This window comes from Drosophila ficusphila, unplaced genomic scaffold, assembly GCF_018152265.1.
Source record: "Drosophila ficusphila isolate 14025-0441.05 unplaced genomic scaffold, ASM1815226v1 contig_791, whole genome shotgun sequence".
Lineage (NCBI taxonomy): Eukaryota > Metazoa > Arthropoda > Insecta > Diptera > Drosophilidae > Drosophila > Drosophila ficusphila.
In genome coordinates, this window is record NW_025064737.1 from 18543654 (window position 1) to 18549737 (window position 6084).

Consider the following 6084-nt stretch of genomic DNA (forward strand, 5'->3'; position numbering starts at 1 on the left):
TAGTTTATTTCCACGCATAAATATGGTGATATATATAATTTACATCTGATTATTCGAATGACGTAGCCAGATCGACTGTGGACACATTTAAGGCAACAAATTATCAAAACGAAATTGCACCATAAATAAGCCAGTCGAAATGTAAAAATTATGAACGGCAATTCAGCCCAAGATGCAAACAAGATTCAAGCTAATGGATCGCATCGTATCGTATCGTATCGTATCGTATCGGAACGAATCGAACGGATCGTACAGATCGTCGCACGCTTAATGGCGTGAATTATTTACCGATTTTAATGCCAAGCCAATACCAACAGCAAAGCCAAAAACCAATATCGATCGGATATTGCTGCTGCGCCTTTGTGATTATGTGCTGCATTGATTGTTGTTAATACTTTGCGGCATGTCATTGCTTTTATTTAAAACAAATCGAAAATGTTTAAATGCCGCCTATAGCTTTTTGAAGTTGGAAGTTTGGTTATTTGGTAGTTTCGTAGCTTGGTAGTTTTTTTTTTTTTTGGCAGTTGGGAACGCGGGAACGCGGGAACGCGGGATATTGCCCAATGGCTTACAGTGGCTATCTATCGGTGGCATTCGGTGGCTCGTTTAAGGTGTGTCCCGGCCCGAGACCTTATAAAAATAAACAACAATGAGCGGCGACAGAGACGGCGATGGCGACTCAGAGCTATGCGTTAAATGCCGTGTATGTGGAGCAGTTTGATTTTGTGAAACGCCCCGCTTCGTAAAGACAACAATGAAACGGCCTAAAAAAAGATCAACAATAATTTTTTCAGCTGAGGTGGCTACTTAAATAAACAGAGATCTCTTTGGACTGAAGTGGTGCGAGGGGGGGGCTGAGATAATGAAAAATAGCGGCATCAAGTCGAACAAAAATAAACCACTCTTTGGGATATTTTAATCATAATAATAGACAACAGACACAAAAAAGCTGACAAGGGCCTTTGTCCGAATGTCAGTCTTAATAAAGGCGCAAAACTTTATTTTAAACGTTTTTTAATGACGTCAATGAGTTTGCAATTGTTTCAGCAGTGTGAGTTAGCCAGAATTGGGCAATTTGAATAGGCCGCACCACGCATTTCAGCTTTTTACTTTTAGCCTTAATAAAAAAAAACCTTTGTTGGATTCTTTTTCACGCTGACTTAGTTTTCTTTGCCAAATTGGAGTCTGCCAAACTGAAACTGAAACCCAGACGAAATCCTGATCCGACACCTACAACATGGCATCACGTACAAATATCGCCAGCACGATTTTGCACTATTTTCGAATCCAAAGCCAACACCTGCGCAAAAACTAAACGGGAAATATCTCGGAGCTGGAAAATCGAAATGAAAATGGAGATGCGAAGAGATCAGCGCAGATCACGTTGAACATGAAAAGCATGAAAAGCGTTTTGCAGTTTTCAAATCACACAAATAAAATTCAAGGGTTCGCACGGAATATGGGTGAGGCATCATATTTAGACTGGGGATTTAAACCCCTCGGGGGATGCAAATTGTTTTGGACTTGAAAACGAACGAGTTAAAGGCGAGGCGTTGAAGATCATTAAGCTAAACGCACGACATTTCCGTTTTAATCAACCACCCGCTACCAGCGAAATTAACTCAATTCACAAAAGCAGGCAAAAATGACAGAGACAAGAAGGGCAACAGATTGGCCGAGAGTCGTGAGTGGTGAATTTTTTCAGGGGTTTTACCAATATTTGGGTACTCTTTCGGGTAACATAAATTATAGTTGATATTTGAGTTAGACTCGGCATCCTTCATTCGAATCTTTAACGTGCTGGCAACTGCATAAAGATTATCTTACACTTTTTGCCGTAAAATATTTTATAAAGGCAATCAAAGCAGATAAATGTGCCCACATAACTCTCGGCCATGCCATTATTCCAATCAACCTAACATCCAGCTGCATTCCTATCAATCTCCGCGGCACTTCTGCCACAGCTCCTCAAGCTGGCCAACACGATCTGCAGAAATGTCTTGCGGAAAAAAGAGTAAACATAAAAATTAACTTAGAAAAAACGAAGAAAGAAACGGGGAGGTTTGAGGGGCGAGAGAACGGAATTTCATGGCTCAATGAAAAGGCCAGCTGAAGAACTAATAAACAACAACCACAAGAGTTTGAGGCTTGGAAATATAGTTCATAGGCATTGTGATTGCCTTCAATAAATTGCAAATAATTTCGACCTCATTTCGGCTGGGCTAGCCACACGGTCACGGACAACGCCCCACGATCCCCCGACCGACACCTCAAAATCGCCATAGCCACCTCCACAGATCCGAGCTCTGCGTGATATAATTTCTAAGATCTATAGACAGATCTTGGAGTTGTAGAAAAAAAAAAAAAAAATCAGAAAAATAACAAAAATAGTTTTTAGATACCAGGGACCAGAGAGCATAGACCAGTGACCACCACGCACATGCTCGGGATTTAGTGCGGCGTCATAAATTTTCCAGCAACTCCGTTCGACTTCTTTTTAATTAAAATGCTATCAAATGTCAAGTTTACATGGCCGGAGCGCCAGCTGCGTCGAGGAGCAGGCAAAAGCAAAGCAAACACTTGTCATCTTGACAGGCCAAACAAAGCGTGACAGACTCCGGGGAAAGATTATGGGGCAGCGGGGGCAAAAGGGGCGGAGGGCAAGGGGGCGCCTAACGAGGGTCATTCAATGAGTTGAGACTGCATTCGCATTTGCATAGGATACCCACACACAAGCACACTGACGACGGACGACGGGACGGAGGCAGTGCACCTGGCAAATGTGGGCTCCACTCGTGGACGCGGACTTGGACATGTTTAAGTAATTGCGCGCGTGCGTGGTGGCAAACAATTGAGACACACTGTGTACACACACATTGAGCCCAGGCTTATTGTTTTTGTTTTTGTTTTTGGGTCTTTTGGCTCTTTGGGCTTTTTTGGCCTGGTCTTTTCGGCTTTTGTCTGGTGTCTCTTGATAGTTTGGCGGCGATAAGCGCGACATGTCAGCGTCAGCTAAAGCTCGAGATTCAGATTCAACTTGAAGTTTAGCGTGGCAGCTTTAGATTTCGAGCACAATATATTTTGTCAGCTCAAACGGTGTACATAATAGCCGAGAGATAAGATTGTAATGGGCCGGTTAAGCGGCTCATAAATCATTGGCATGGAAATTGCTTTTCCATGATAGACAACAACTTGTTGTTGTTGGGGAACATAGTTAGCGGCTGCTGCTGCGACTTCCGCAAGGCAAGGCGAAACCTGCAAACTAAGTCATTTTAAGCAGCACTTTTCACTTTCCGCTAAACACTCGACATCCGCTTGGTGAAAAGTTCATTTAGAAAACAAACAAACAAAAACTTAAACTCATTTTCATAACAGCCACACCGCCACCGGTCAGCATCGTGAATGTGCAGCTTTTTATTTATCTTTCCATGCCAGTCTGGTATGCGCTTCCTGCGCCGATTTCTGTGTAGAAATATGCTGGGAAATCTAACGCCAAGTGGTGAAAATACCCGCAGTAGCACTGACCCAAAGGAATTCCGAAAAATGTATAGCAAATCGGCTACAAACGAGCTGTCTTGGGTAAATAAGGAAGACAAGAAGCCAGCCACTGGCAGAATAAATAGCAAAACCATAATTTAAAAGATATATTTGCTTAGTGCATAACTATTATTTATTTGCCGATTGTTGTTTGTTGTTTGGCTGTTTGGATGTCTAACTTTAATTCTCGTGAACGGACTTCCGTTTGTGGGGTCTCTTGACGAATGACATTTTGGCAAAAAAGTGATTAGTGGGTTTCTTTTTGAAGCATGCTTTTTATGAGTGATACTGCTTAATGGCTTAAAGTCTTGATAATAAAGGCCTAAAAATAGAGATATTTATCTGCAAATAGAATGGAATATTATACTTTTCCTGGCCTAGCATATACCGATATGTTATGGTTGACAATAAAAAATTCCGATTGTTTAGTTTCCGCCATTAGCTGTCCGTTTAACAATACAAAGTATGCCGCAAGGGCATGTAAAGTGCAAAAAAAAAAAAAACACAGAGAGAGAGAAATCAAATTCCACTCCTTGTGCGGCGACTATACAAATTTCCTTCTGTATATAATATGATTGATTGCCCCGTTGACCTGGAAACGTAGCCAACTAATAGTTACACTTAACAATGGGACCAGGGGACAGTGGAGCCGCGCTCAGATTTATGTACGTGTATGATCCATGAGATCCATAAAATCCATAAAGGAAAATGGGTCAAGCGGGGCGGTGAGCAGGCTCCAAGAAGATGAAATAATAAACGCTTGCCGAGTGGGCGCTGCATTCCACTGCTGCTGTCGATGGGGGAGTCAGGTAGATCTGGTAGCTGCAACACCTTGAGAGGGACGCCATCCAAAATAAGAAGAAAAAAACTATATGTGTAGCCCCAGACTTCCACATGACATGGCGCTATTTTTCGGCATTCGGGCTGGTTGACGAAAGCGGCAAGTTAATGAGCTGCCCCCGATCTTTGTGGCTCCCCTGATTACTAGGTTTTTTACATTATTATACGTATGTAGTGCCCGCCTCCCGTTTTTCCCCCAACGACAACAACAACGACGACGGAGACTTCAATTTCACTTTTCCGACCTGGATGCGGAGTGAGCCTGGTGTTGTCAGGCCGTCATGCTGGCCGAGCGGAGAACAAAAGACTTGGGCAGCGAACTTGTTTCGGGGCACCGACAGTGGGTAATTAAAAAACCGTTAATATCAAAACCGCTCTCATCGTTGCCCGGGTGTCAAATCAAACATAAAAAGAAATTATTAAAAATTCATAAAAGCCCAGCATATATATTGGTCCCAAAATAGATGAAAACAAAATTGAAATTCAGGCGTAGAAATGTGAGAAAAGTCAGCAGGGACGCCATAAAATGCAAAACAGATGAACATCGATAGCCGAGATACCCAAGATGATGATACAAGACAGCCAATAAGCCCAGGTAATATTCCCCCAACCCCCGATCCGATCCACCAATCGATCGGCCAGAAAAATGTAGCGTTAAGTGCTCAATGGCCAGAAAACGGCATTAAGCCATAAAATCGTATCGAAAGAGAAAGAGCCAAAAGAAATGCTCAAAGCCAGGCCAAATCCAATCCCACAGCCAAAGAAACGATTGATGGAGTTCAAATGCATATTGATTGACGTTGAAATGCCCCAAATGGAGCACGGCTCCGAGAGGCAGGTGCAAGTCGTCCGAGTTTTGTGGCTAATAAGTGGCATGAATTAGTGAAACGCTTATGGGGGTCAGGTCGTTGCGGCACTCCACTCAATGGACTGTTTACGGCTCGACTCGAACGCGCCGCGAGTGGAAAGGCTTTTAAGAGATACAGTCGCAGTTTGGGGCCATTGAGGCGAATCGAAATCGTAAATTCGAAATCATTGACTAAAAGCTTTTGATAAATTATAAACAAGGGGCCAGGGATGTGAATGAGAGCGTTTCTATCAATGGCCGGCCAGAAGCAGCAGCATTCGCAGCATAATTGTTGTGAGAAAACATCTTGGTTATTTATGGAAAAAGGTTCAATAGTCTGGGCGTGTCCGTCACAGCCTTTCCCTTATAATAAACCAGATTTTTCCAGATAGAGGTCAAAAGGGTCTTTTTTTTTGCACAGCTCCCCATTGATTTAAACTAAAGAAGAATCGGTCGTAAAGCAAACAATTTATTGGGCGAAACGATATCAAAATGCTGACAGTTTAATGCTCAATGCTTTGGCAGCCCATACAAACTCTAAAAATAATCCCCGCCACCCATTGAAAACACCAGTAGACAAAAGAATTAAACATCAGGCGATCCTAAAAATAATTGACAAATATATTAAGAGCATAAATCAGCATCAGAATCGCTAATAGAGCGCGAAGAGAGCCGAGCGTCTTCATTGATTTGCTTTTGGCCTGGCCAAAAAACGGCCAGAAACTTTTATTATCATTTACCGCTTTGGCTCCGGCCCCACAACAAACAAATCTTATAATAGCAGAAACAAAAATCGAAAACCCCCAAATCAAAAACAAAAAACAAAAAAACATACCGAAAATAAAGATCAGCTCTGCCGG